At 45.6% G+C, this 12,319-nt stretch overlaps 1 long non-coding RNA gene across 1 annotated transcript; it reads left to right on the top strand.

The window, feature by feature from the left end:
- The first annotated feature begins 10,182 nt into the window (after positions 1-10,182).
- On the top strand, positions 10,183-11,039 carry LOC124037410. The gene is made up of 4 exons (XR_006839174.1): positions 10,183-10,291; positions 10,583-10,688; positions 10,828-10,892; positions 10,991-11,039. It is a non-coding gene; the product is annotated as an uncharacterized LOC124037410 (long non-coding RNA).
- Positions 11,040-12,319: the final 1,280 nt, after the last annotated feature.

Raw genomic sequence — 12,319 nt, 5'->3', positions numbered from 1 at the left:
GATGACTTAGTTCAGTGCGCGATGACGTAGTTCAGTGCGCGATGACGTAGTTCAGTGCGCGATGACGTAGTTCAGTGCGCGATGACGTAGTTCAGTGCGCGATGACGTAGTTCAGTGCGCGATGACGTAGTTCAGTGCGCGATGACGTAGTTCAGTGTTGTTGCCATCCTGTATCTGTCCCGCTGTTCTGATGTTCGGATGTACTGATCGTGTGCAAGTCTTGTTACACGTGGTCTGCCACTGTGCGGATGGTTAGCTGTCCGTCCTGTCTCCCTGTAGCACTGTTGTAGGCGTCTCACAGTACAGACATTGCAATTTATTCCCTGGCCACATCTGCAGTCCTCATGAATCCTTGCAGCATGCCTAACAGGCTGAGTACACCACTAATTTATGAAAGTTGCAATTCCAATACAAAGTCAATAGAAGAAAAGGCCTGGAAGGAAGAGAGATGACTAGAAACGATTCGGTTGAACGTTTTATGTATGGATGAATTGGCGGAGTAGAGGACCTTGTGTATTTCAGGTAAAATAACAACTCGATGTTTATATCCCAGGACAAATTAGCTAGCAACAGCAAGCTAGCTAAATAGGACAAATTAGCTAGCTAAAGTGCCATACATGTTTAATGCTTTTCGACCTGTCCCCAAATTAATATAATTGGTTCAGAGTTTGTTTTGATATTTTAACCTACATGTTGTGATCGCATTTGGTGTGGGGTGACAAAATAAATTTATGCACGATGGCGCACACGCGCAGCCATTTTGGGTTCCATGTAAGGCACGTTCATCCAGATGAGCAGAGACTCTGGTCATCTTTCTTTTGGTGTTTTTCAGAATCAGTAGAAAGGCCTCTTTAGTGTCCTAAGTTTTCATAACTGTGACCTTAATTGCCTACCATCTGTAAGCTGTTAGTGTCTTAATGTCCCTTCCACAGGTGCATGTTCATTGATTGTTTATGGTACGTTGAACAAGCATGGGAAACAGAGTTTAAACCCTTTACAATGAAGATCTGAGAAGTTATTTGGATTTTTACGAATTATCTTTGAAAGACAGGGTCCTGAAAAAGGGGTTCTTTTTTTGCTGAGTTTATATGAAAAGTTATTATATCAATATTTGAGCATAAAGTCGTTTACACTGCCATTTCTCTCATAACTAATTTCACCGACATAAATAGATCCTACCATGTCAAGCGAACAAATGTTTCCCTTTTTTCATGTATTTTAAAAAAATATTATAATTATAATTATTTGTAGTATTTACAATTTAAAAAATCAAACGAATAAATTATCTGTCGGCCTGTATAAAATTGTACCGACACTTCCTCTTTCCATCACAGCTGTCGTGATTTTGTTTTAATAAGGTATAACTTTACTAGCAAAAAAACTCTGTGCGGAAACGTGGTTAGAGTTACAATTTGGGACATGCCGCAAGACAAACTGCAATGCAGTTAAACATGGTTTATAGCAATAAACCAGCATTGAACTAGATTATTTATAACGAGAAATTAGCCTACGCTAATTTGAGATGAAATAGGAATATTTGTCTTTATTTGATAAATATGAGTTATTCCAATGTTTACATAAAAAATACATACGACACTAAATCTGTCATCTACCCCCGCCAATCAAACTATGATCCAACCTCTTGCGCATAGGTGATTGGAGGATCTAGAAGAAAGGGCAGGTGCCTTTGAAAGTCCCAACATGATCAGTGGTGTACGTTGCGATAGCAGGCGACTCATGGGACCGAAGCAACCCCTTCCAAGTACCAACACTCTACATCAGGTATTTATTTATATACCAAGATAATTTAGAGGTATATAGCCTAATGTGTGTAGGCCTACTACATGTACATTACCTATTCATTACCACTTTAATAATAATAAGTGTGAACTACATGTAATTGTAATTGTGAACTACATGTACATGTAATTGAACTACATTTTGCAGTAGCTTGGTGGTAGTTGAACTAAATTCAAATATAAGTAGTGTTTCCAGTAGTTAACTTTTGTTGTCAAGTAGCAGTGTAGCTAACTAGGATACTGGAACTATGCACTACTTTTCATGCACAAATAAAATCTGGATGAAGTAGGCAATCATTTCCTTTCTTTTTTTGGCGTCAGACCTGCCTATTTTTTCTGTTTAATATGCTAAATTACACATTCTGTTTACATATGACCTCAAAGTGTCTTGCAATTTGTAGTCTATGACATTACAGATTTACAAAGGATAACTTTTCCCCAAAGTAGTTTGGATGTAGTGAACTACTTTTTCAAAGTAACTTTAGTTAGCTAAAATATACATTTTTAACAAGGGTAGCTTTATTTTCGTGTGAAATCATTTGTAGCTTGGTAAACTATATTTTTAGTGTAGCTTCCCCAACACTGATAAAAACTGTAAATGTATTGGTTATTTTTCCCAAAAGGAAAAATGCTTCATAAATTAAACGGAGAATTGCTCTGTCTCGATGATGGCATTCTAAAAAATATGTAAGGCATAATCAATGAGGGGCTATGCATTCTATATGGAAAATAATGAACAAAATGGAAGGTGTGTTCCACAATGCACTACCGGATATACCGTGCTGATATACTGTGCATTATACGGAAATGATGCATGCTGTAAAATGCCCTTTAAGCCAATCAGAAACTAGTATTTAACAATGCCATGGTATAAATCGTGGTTATCACACGACTCCATCAAACCGGGTTGTTGTATTGTAGGTAATGCAAAGGGAAACCTGTTTGAATGCATGTTAAAAGCGAGCAACCCATGTGTTGAAATGCTATGGTGAGTGAAATGATTGGTGTATTTCTTTTCAGAGTTTCACTTTTCTGGGTGCCAAGTGCAGTAAGCCAAAATGAAGAACCTCAAGACAAAATTGAAGAGGAATGAGGTAGGAGTTGGAGAATCTCTCTTACCATCCAACCATCCAACCATGCACTGATATCTACAATACACTGAGTCAGATTACATTTAGAGTTTGGAGGTGTATTCATGTGCAGTAAAACTTCTTACTCAAACTTTCTTTGAACCTGGTATTGATTGCTATGTGTGGTGCTAGGCTCTTCTCAGGTGGCTAATTGTGTGTAGGTCCCCGTGCTGACAGACGGTGTGTGTGTGGGTATCACTGAGCAGTATTACTGAGCAGCAGGAGAGCAGGCCAATCTGCTGTAACCAGAGCTCTTGTCACGGTTTTCATGTGGTGAAGGAGAGTCGGACCAAACTGCAGCGTGTATATTGCGATCCATGTTTAATCACACAACGTAACACGAATCCAAAACACAAACTCTACAAAACAATAAACGTAATGAAAACCGAAACAGCCTAAACTGGTGCAAACTAACACAGAATAAGGACGTCAAGACACTCAGGACAATCACCCACGACAAACTCAAAGAATATGGCTGCCTAAATATGGCTCCCAATCAGAGACAACGATAAGCACCTGCCTCTGATTGAGAACCACTCCAGACAGCCATAGACTTTGCTAGATAACCCCACTAGCTACAATCCCAAATACAGACACACCAAAACCCCAAGACAAAACACACCACAATACAAAAACTCCATGCCACACCCTGGCCTGACCCAATACATGAAGAAAAACACAAAATACTTAGACCAGGGCGTGACAGAACCCCCCCCTAAGGTGCGGACTCCTGAACGCACCTCAAAACAATAGGGAGGGTCCGGGTGGGCGTCTGTCCATGGTGGCGGCTCCGGCGCGGGACTTGGAACCCACTCAGTCAATGTCTTAGTCCCCTCTCCTCGCGTCCCTGGATAGACCACCCTCGCCGCCGACCATGGCCTAGTAGTCCTCACCCAGAACCCCACTGGACTGAGGAGCAGATCGGGACCGAAGGACAGCTCGGGAGTGAGAGAAAGCTCGGGAGTGAGAGAAAGCTCGGGAGTGAGAGAAAGCTCGGGAGTGAGAGAAAGCTCAGGCAGGTTGATGGATCTACCAGATCCTGTCTTGCTGGTGGTTCCGGCAGATCCTGGCTGACTGGCGAATCCTGGCTGACTAGCAGATCTGGCAGATCCTGGCCGACTGGCGGATCCTGGCCGACTGGCGGATCCTGGCCGACGGGCGGATCCTGGCCGACGGGCGGATCCTGGCCGACGGGCGGATCCTGGCCGACTGGCGGAGCCTGGCGGATCCTGGCCAACTGGCGGATCCTGGCCGACTGGCGGATCCTGGCAGATCCTGGCCGACGGGCACTTCTGGCGGATCCTGGCAGACTGGTGGATCCTGGCTGACTGGTGGATCTAACTGATCCTGACAGACTGGCGACGCTGGGCAGACTGGCGGCGCTGGGCTGAGGGGCTCTGGCGCCTCTGGGCTGAGGGGCTCTGGCGCCGGACAGGCGGGAGGCTCCGGCAGCGGCGCCGGACAGGCGGGAGGCTCCGGCAGCGCAGGAGAGGAGAAAGGCTCCGACAGCGCAGGAGAGGCGAGGCGCACTGTAGGCCTGATGCGTGGTGCTGGCACTGGTGGTACTGGGCCGAGGACACGCACAGGAAACCTGGTGCGGGGAGGTGCTACCGGAGGGCTGGGGTGTGGAGGTGGTACTGGATAGACCGGACCGTGCAGGCGCACTGGAGCTCTTGAGCACCGAGCCTGCCCAACCTTACCTGGTTGAATACTCTCGGTCGCGCTGCCAGTGCGGCGAAGTGGAATAGCCCGTACTGGGCTATGTAGGCGAACCGGAGACAACGAGCTCAAGGCTGGTGCCATGTAAGCCGGCCCAAGGAGACGCACTGGGGACCAGATGCGTATAGCCGGCTTCATGGCATTTAGCTCGACGCTCAGTCTAGCCCGGCCGATACGCGGAGCTGGCATATACCGCACCGGGCTATGCACCCGCACTGGGGACACCGTGCACACCACTGCATAACACGGTGCCTGCCCGGTCTCTCTAGCCCCCCGGTAAGCACAGGGAGTTTGCGCAGGTCTCCTACCTGGCGTTGCCATACTCCCTGTAAGCCCCACCCCCAAGACATTTTTGGGGCTGATTCCCAGGCTCCCGTCCACGCCGTCGTGCTTGCTTTGCCAAACTCACTCTCCTGTAACCTTCCGCGCACTGCTCCATCGAATCCCAGGCGGGCTCCAGCACTCTCCCTGGGTCGACTGCCCACCTGTCTATCTCCTCCCAAGAAGTATAGTCCATACTGTACTCCTCTTTGGGCTGCTCCTGTTTCCTATTCTCCTGCTGCACCTTTGGGCGGCTACACTCCCCTGGTTTAGCCCAGGGTCCTCTCCCGTCAAGGATTTCCTCCCATGTCCAGAAATCCTTAATACACAGCTCCTCTTTGGGCTGCTCCTGCCTGTCGACACGCTGCTTGGTCCGTTTACAGTGGGTGATTCTGTCACGGTTTTCATGTGGTGAAGGAGAGTCGGACCAAACTGCAGCGTGTATATTGCAATCTATGTTTAATCACACAACGTAATACGAATCCAAAACACAAACTCTACAAAACAATAAACGTAATGAAAACCGAAACAGCCTAAACTGGTGCAAACTAACACAGACTAAGGACGTCAAGAAACTCAGGACAATCACCCACGACAAACTCAAAGAATATGGCTGCCTAAATATGGTTCCCAATCAGAGACAACGATAAGCACCTGCCTCTGATTGAGAACCACTCCAGACAGCCATAGACTTTGCTAGATAACCCCACTAGCTACAATCCCAAATACATACACACCAAAACCCCAAGACAAAACACACCACAATACAAAAACTCCATGCCACACCCTGGCCTGACCCAATACATGAAGAAAAACACAACATACTTAGACCAGGGCGTGACAGCTCTCAGGTAGCCTTTAATTATTCAACTCATACACACTCACACAAGAATCCTTATTTTCCTTCTGTCGTCACCATCTCATTATGCAGGTGGTTTTAATGTGACATGTGAGAGTGAAAATAAAGTAATCAATCCCAAGACAAGAATTCTGTACAAATGCTGTGTATATACTAATGTCTTAAATGTCTACGCAATGGAAGCTGGTTGCGATAGCTTTGTGTGGCTATGCTATACGTTATAGTACAGTTAGCTCTACTGTAAGCTCTGAGTAGAAATGTAACTCCTGTGTGCCTTGACCTGTTTTAGTGAGAGATCCCCATAGCCAGAGTGATATGACTGCTTTTCTGGGGTGTAGCTGAGAGAGAACAGTGTAAGTTATTAATTAATCAATCAATGACTTACACTCTCACTGGGAGGGATGCTCAGATTTAGAGACTGGAAGAGAGTGAGAGAGAAGGGGGTGGGGGAGGGAGAGAAGGGGGCTCACACACCATATTGAAGAACCCCTTTGGGTTCTAGGTAGAAGTCTTTTGAGTTCCATGTAGAACCCTTTGTGTGGAAAGGGTTCTACATGGAACCCAAATTAGTTCTACCTGGATCCAAAAGGGTTCTACTTAGAACCAAAAGGGGTTCTTCAAAGGGTTCTCCGGGCTATGGGGTCAGCCAAATAACCTCTTGATTTTAGATAGCAACTTTCTTTCTAAGAGTGCAGCTTATCATCCATCTTAATGTTTCTCACAATGTTGGTCACACACACACACACACACACACACACACACACACACACACACACACACACACACACACACACACACACACACACACACACACACACACACACACACACACACACACACACACACACACACACACACACACACACATAATCACACTATAGGGAATAGGACCAGCCTACTTTACTTGCTATTAATGTTGGTATACCCTGTCCTATTTTCTGCTAACTTAACCATTTGATACAACGTTGTACACTGTACAAAACATTAAGACCCCCCCCCACCCTCAGAACAGCCTCAATTTGTTGGGGCATGGACTCTTCAAGATGTTGAAAGTGTTCCACAGGGATAATGGCCCATCTTGACTACAATGCTTCCCACAGTTGTGTCAAGTTGATTGGATGTCCTTTGGGTCATGGACCATTCGTGCTACACACAGGAAACTGTTGAGTGTGAAAAACCCAGCCGCATTGTAGTTGTTGACACACACTGGTGTGCCTGGCACCTACTACTATACCCCGTTCAAAGACACTTAAACCTTTTGTCTTGCCCATTCACTCTCTGAATGGCACATATTCACAATCCATGTCTCAATTGTCACAAGGCTTAAAAATCTTCTCCCCTTCATCTACATTGATTGTGTTGCTGCCATGCTGTGTTGTTGTCTTAGGTCTCCCTTTATGTAGTGTTGTGATGTCTCTCTTGTTGTGATGTGTGTTTTGTTCTAAATTTTTACAGTTGAAGTCAGAAGTTTACATACACTTAGAGTCATTAAAACTCGTTTTTCAACCACTCCACAAATTTCTTGTTTACAAACTGTAGTTTTGGCAAGTCGGTTAGGACATCTACTTTGTGCATGACACAAGTAATTTTACCAACAATTGTTTACAGACAGATTATTTCACCACAATTCCAGTGGGTCAGAAGTTTACATACACTAAGTTGACTGTGCCTTTAAACAGTTTGGGAAATTCCAGAACATGACGTCATGGCTTTAGAAGCTTCTGATAGGCCAATTGACATCATTTGAGTCAATTGGAGGTGTACCTGTGGATGTATTTCAAGGCCTACCTTCAAACTCCGTGCCTCTTTGCTTGACATCATGGGAAAATCAAAATAAATCAGCCAAGACCTCAGAAAATAAATTGTAGACCTCCACAAGTCTGTTTCATCCTTGGGAGCAATTTACAAATGCCTGAAGGTACCACGTTCATCTGTACAAACAATAGTACGCAATTATAAACACCATGGGACCACGCAGCCTTCATACTGCTCAGGAAGGAGACACGTTCTGTCTCCTAGAGATGAACGTACTTTGGTGCGAGAGTGCAAATCAATCCCAGAACAACAGCAAAGGACCTTATGAAGATGCTGGAGGAAACGGTTACAAAAGTATCTATATCCACAGTAAAACGAGTCCTACATCGATATAACCTGAAAGGCCGCTCAGCAAGGAAGAAGCCACTGCGCCAAAACCGCCATAAAAAGCCAGACTACGATTTGCAACTGCACATGGGGACAAAGATCAGACTTTTTGGAGAAATGTCCTGTGGTCTGATGAAACAAAAATAGAACTGTTTGGCGGTAATGACCATCGTTATGTTTGGAGGAAAAAGGGGGAGGCTTGCAAGCCAAAGAACACCATCCCAACTGTGAAGAACGGGGGTGGCAGCATCATGTTTTGGGGGTGCTTTGCTGCAGGAGGGACTGGTGCACTTCACAAAATAGATGGCATCATGAGGATGTAAAATGATGTGGATATATTGAAGCAACATCTCAAGACATCAGTCAGGAAGTTACAGCAAATGGGTCTTCCAAATGGACAATGACCCCCAAGCATACTTCCAAAGTTGTGGCAAAATGGCTTAAGGACGACAAAGTCACAGTATTGGAGTGGCCATCACAAAGCCCTGTAAATGGCTGCCGTCCAGGTCAGATGAGAGATTATTCAGGATGTTATTATTCTATCAGCGTGTCCTCTCTGCCCTACCCTGGCACTACCAGCCAGCTCTGTTCTCCTCTTTCTGCTGAGCCTTCGTCTTCTCCAGAGAGAGAGAGAGCTGACTAGCCCAAATAGGACAGCACAGAGAGGGAGAGAGCTGACTAGCCCAAATAGGACAGCACAGAGAGGGAGAAAGCTGACTAGCCCAAATAGGACAGCACAGAGAGGGAGAGAGCTAACTAGCCCAAATAGGACAGCACAGAGAGGGAGAGAGCTGACTAGCCCAAATAGGACAGCACAGAGAGGGAGAGAGCTGACTAGCCCAAATAGGACAGCACAGAGAGGGAGAGAGCTGACTAGTCCAAATAGGACAGCACAGAGAGGTAGAGAGCTGACTAGCCCAAATAGGACAGCACAGAGAGGGAGAGAGCTGACTAGCCCAAATAGGACAGCACCGAGGGAGAGAGCTGACTAGCCCAAATAGGACAGCACAGAGGGAGAGAGCTGACTAGCCCAAATAGGACAGCACAGAGAGGGAGAGAGCTGACTAGTCCAAATAGGACAGCACAGAGAGGTAGAGAGCTGACTAGCCCAAATAGGACAGCACCGAGGGAGAGAGCTGACTAGCCCAAATAGGACAGCACAGAGGGAGAGAGCTGACTAGCCCAAATAGGACAGCACAGAGGGAGAGAGCTGACTAGCCCAAATAGGACAGCACAGAGGGAGAGAGCTGACTGAAACAAATGGATAGACTGTGAGAGGAGTGGGAAGAGAAGACAGTACTAGGCTGGGGTGTGAAATAAGAAGGGCACAGAAAGCGGGAGGTGGTGTGTGTGTGTGAGAGAGAGAGAGAGTGTGTGTGCCAGGTTGAGACTGTAGACTGAGTATGTAGGTCCCTGACAGCATTAACAGCAGTGCAGGAAGAGGGGAGGGTGTTTTGGCTGAAAGAGCAAAGCACTGCATATGGAGAACTACATTGCTGTGAGACTAGAGGGCTAGAGCAGTGAACTTCTGTTTGTACAGGGATGTATAGACTTCATGTTTATGTAGCATCATCATGACTCTCCTATCGTACATTTCTTCTGTTCTGGATTGTGCAAGTGGGTTATTGGTTGTCTGTGTATTTATACTGTGTATTTATGCTTTGTCATTTAGTGCTAAGTTGGTGTGCAACTCTGACTGTGTGTTTGAGGCTTGTGGGTAGTTGAGTAGTGTATGTTTGTGTGTGTCAGTATTTTGGTCAGACAGTGGACAGCTCTATGGATCGTCAGCTCTGAGCCTGATGAAGCGTTATTTCTGTCCTTGTTTCATCTTAATGGTGGTAGGTATCCCTCTCTGTTTGACCTGAGCTGTCTTTTCATTGTTCTTTCTCTCAAAGGGTTACTTTCTCTGGAAAAAAAAGTTGAAAGTGATTTTGTGCACTGTGTGTAATGTTACCATAAAAGCAAACAGATGGTACTGTGTGTCCGTGTTCATTTCACTTCGATGAGATACGCAGTATTAGATTTAGTAGTGTCTCATCTAGACCGACTGTATGGTTAGTCATCACTCAGACCTTTGTACAGTGTGTAATCAGATAGGGGGTCAGGGTCTACTCTGTATAGTACAGCATGTACAGTCATTTGGTTAGCTCTGATCAGCCCCAGGTTGTGACCGGGTTATGATCCGTCTGTCCCTGTCCCCTCAGAGCCAGGACTGGAGTAAGAGTGATGAGAGATTACTGCAGGCTGTAGGGCAAAGTAGCTGCTCTGATCGTGAAGAAGGGACTCTTCCCCACCAAACTGGATGCAGAGGGGAAGTCTGCGTAAGTACCAAACACTTAGGGCCAGTTTCCCTGACAGGTTAAGCCTAGTCTTGGACTAAGAAGTACTTTCAATGGAGAATCGTTATTGAACTTTCTTGTTAGTCTCGGACTAGGTTTAAATGTGTCCACGAAACGTCCCTTTATGTTCAAACCGTCAGTGAGAGAGGGTAACGAGTTTAAATATTTTCTACTTTCTTTGTTGTCATTATTAATGTTGATGATCTTCTTGTTGGTTATATTCATAACCAGTGTTATTCTCTTCCTGGTATGTTCCCCCTCTGTGTGTCTCAGGGTCATCTGGACTGTCTGGAGGTCATCCTGGCTCACGGGCCAGACATTAACGTGACAGATGGCTCAGGTGAGACGACAGTCTCATTCAGTGTCACGGATCGCCAAGGTAATGCTTTGTGGCTACAATTGGTCAGAACAAAATATTCAAAGTTTATTATCTCAATTATAACATGCTCTCTCGCAATTTGTTTTTGTTAACTCATTCATTCCCTCTCTCGCTTGGTGATGGCCTTATCAACTTCAAGGCTTCAGTGCCATTCACCTAGCAGCCAAGAACGGCCAGCCTGAGTGTCTGAAGAGACTAATACAGGTACAGCAGACAGACATAGTTAACATTACTATGATACATGGAAAATAAGGTATGCAGTTATCATACATTTTTGGTGAATACGTCTCATACTCCCACAGGAGAAACCACAGACAGCTTTGGTCCGAAAGCGTTGCATCACACAGGTATGCAATGCTCTAGCTATAATGCAATTGATTACAGGACCATCTGTGTAACACTGTAAACAACCCAACCTTTTAATACCTTCCATTTGTCTAGCTATGGTGTCTAGCTATGGTGTCTAGCTATGGTGTCTAGCTATCTTCTTGCGGCTGCTTGTCCTGCACTGAGACTCTGTGGGACTTTAAGGCCAGTCTGGATGCCCCGGATGGGGTAAGTGGCGTAGGCTTCAGACTGCCTCTGTACAGCAACAATCACCAAGCCAGGTCCTGGAGAACTACAGGATGTGCAGGGTTTTGTTACAGCCAAGCACTAAAATGAGATTCAATCAAACATGTTAAGCCATTGTGGTTTCGTCTATCTCAGGATGGGGTGACCCCGCTGATCCTAGGAGCCCAGATGAGCAGAGTGGAGCTGTGTGCTTTCCTGTTGGACAGAGGGGCCAACCCCAACATACAGGACAACCGGTGCAGGTAATTCAACATTAGAGTGACTTATGCAAGACAAACTGTGAACACAACTGAAAGGTCAAGTTCACTTTGTTTTTGTAAAGACATGTTAGGTGTCCAGACAATGTTTTTGCGATTTCACTTGGTTTTGAGAAACTTACCCCACCGGCAATATACTTCCTCATGCTCCTTCTGCTGTTGCAGGGGCAGAGAAACATGAACAAAGGCTCCATAAACCCAATACATTTCCGTAGTCGAACGTGAATGGGTTTTCTCGTTCCCATTGTGGTGGTACGGGAAAAGAGAAACAACGTACACGGAAATGTATCGCTCGAGTCCAACAAAATGGAATATACTGTTGCGGATAAAGTTTGGAATGACAAAATGTCATATGTACAACATCTAAAGACCTGTGTCACTATACTGAGAGTGTTGCCATTTCTAAAAGGATGTATTTGGGTGTTATGTTCAGGATTGATCTCTGCCCCTGAAACTGTAGAACGAGCACGAGGAAGTCTATCACTGCTGGGGTAAGTTTCTCGAAACCAAATGAAATTGCAAAAAAGGGTCTGGACACATTCCATTTGCATCAAACATAGAGATTTGGTGAAAAAAAGTATGTCCTGGTTTTTGTGTTGTAGGTCAGCCCTGATGCTGGCCTGGTTTTTGTGGTGTAGGTCAGCCCTGATGCTGGCCTGGTTTTTGTGGTGTAGGTCAGCCCTGATGCTGGCCTGGTTTTTGTGGTGTAGGTCAGCCCTGATGCTGGCCTGGTTTTTGTGGTGTAGGTCAGCCCTGATGCTGGCCTGGTTTTTGTGGTGTAGGTCAGCCCTGATGCTGGCC

The sequence above is a fragment of the Oncorhynchus gorbuscha genome, linkage group LG06 (genome assembly GCF_021184085.1).
Source record: "Oncorhynchus gorbuscha isolate QuinsamMale2020 ecotype Even-year linkage group LG06, OgorEven_v1.0, whole genome shotgun sequence".
Lineage (NCBI taxonomy): Eukaryota > Metazoa > Chordata > Actinopteri > Salmoniformes > Salmonidae > Oncorhynchus > Oncorhynchus gorbuscha.
This window is presented reverse-complemented; position numbering and strand designations above follow the sequence as displayed.